The following is a 1892-nucleotide window of genomic DNA, read 5'->3' on the forward strand; positions in this document are numbered from 1 at the left end:
GGAAGTTTATCAATAGACACATAATGATAAAGTATGTTTACCAACAACTGCGCATATCAACGTCTCAGATTTGACCATTTTCTTTAACCTGGGTGTTGTGAATGAATACCCACATCATGAGTCGGGTGTATGAATTTGCACCCGTGTAACAATGGGCAGATCAACTAAATATGTATATGCCAAACCATCTTAAAATGAGAACATACACTATCACTGACTGTGTTGTCAATTAACGTTTAATTCATAATTAGGCAGTAATAGAAACGGTATGAATGGCGATAGGTGCGCCAGTTAATGTTGAAATTATGGGTAACACAATTATTAGTAATAAGTTTTATATAATTATTTTACATTATGGCTGTTAATTTAGGTATTTAACGTTGAATATACTAACTCCGTCCTAATTATAGCCCTCTTCGAAGTGACGGCATTATATGAATTATAGGGATTATTGTTTTTCGACAGCCTGTCGGGCGATCTGTTTGATTATATCTCTAAAACGCTTTAGCATACGCAATGTTAATTGGTATTATGGTTAATTGGGTGAAAATCAAGACGCTTGTTGACTTGAGGAGAACGAGCATAAGCTAATGGTCACAGGTGTACAATATAAAAAAAACTTATAACGATTGCACATAATGCAAAGTCGAAGTTATTATTAAAGACATCGTTGGCTCCTTTATTGGTATAGACGTTGGAGCATTACATCCATGTGTAAAGAGGTGTCAGCAAAGATTCTGGTTAACAACCGTTATAGAATATGCTTATATTCAACATGAAAACACATCCTTATGTTGTAAAAAAGTAATGGTTAACGCTTATACGGGATTACCCTAAGACCATTGACATAAATGAATACATACATTATCGTCTGTTTGTTATTATTGAATATTCTCCTCGCTACATGAACACTACCTAAATTTGCTATCGCCCTGCGGATGAGCAACCATAATAGATGCGGCAGCTCTTCGCTAGACTACGTCAAATTTCCGAGTATGCTGGTGTTGGTTTGATGCAACTTCTGACCACACAGGCATAACATTAATAATATGTAATTAGAACGAAAACCAAACAAGCGATATACAAATCATTGCAATTCTAATAAAATCCATTTAAGAAATCGAACCTTGAAATGTTGTGTGTGCTGGACTAGTATATTCGTGATTCTGTCAAAATGCGTCTTGAAGTGCAAACATACTATTGTTAAGTTATTGTTTTAATGTTGCTTTGTATGTGTGTGAGTATGTGTGTGTGTGCGTGCGTGCGTGCGTGCGTGCGTGTGGGTGTGTGTGTATTAACCATTAAATCCATTTATTAGATTGTTGTTCAAACAGTGCATACAATGTTGTAAGTGTCAGTACATCAAAAGTCATCAAATTACTCATATAAATTAATAAAGAGAGGAAATATCAATGAAAAGTAATACTATAACTATTATTTAATTAAAACATTATATTAAGATCTAATCTTTTCAATTTATGCTGTACGTGGGCGATCCATAATTCATATCCATTGAACATGCGTAAATCACATATGTGTTAACTTGCTTAATGAAAACATCGGCTGCAATATATCATCTACACGTTACGTTTACCTTAACTATCTACGCGATTTAAATTCCGCTATATTAAAGGCCCCTAAAAAGTTCCAATTAAGTCTAATAACATTTTAAACATTAAAAAGATTGTATGACACGATAGTCGACAAATGTATCAACGCTTTAAAGCAAATAAAACATTACATCAAAGACCCTGTCCATTGCAATTAATAAGTGTAATTTTTAGGGTATCGTCAGCTTAAAGAAGCTACACGAGAGTTAAATACCTCATCGTTATCATTAATCCGATTGCAATGTTGATGTATTATTGTTGTTGTTGTATTTGTATTTTGGT

General features: G+C 33.8%; 1 protein-coding gene across 1 annotated transcript in view; it reads right to left on the reverse strand.

Moving 5' to 3' along the window:
* Nucleotides 1-2, reverse strand: part of LOC127862299 (uncharacterized) — a 10279-nt gene extending 10277 nt beyond the window's left edge. The window contains exon 1 of the mRNA XM_052401374.1: nucleotides 1-2. This exon is cut by the window's left edge and continues 137 nt beyond it. The gene's annotated coding sequence lies outside the window, so the exon portion shown is untranslated.
* Nucleotides 3-1892: the final 1890 nt, after the last annotated feature.

This window comes from Dreissena polymorpha, chromosome 16, assembly GCF_020536995.1.
Source record: "Dreissena polymorpha isolate Duluth1 chromosome 16, UMN_Dpol_1.0, whole genome shotgun sequence".
Classification (NCBI taxonomy): domain Eukaryota; kingdom Metazoa; phylum Mollusca; class Bivalvia; order Myida; family Dreissenidae; genus Dreissena; species Dreissena polymorpha.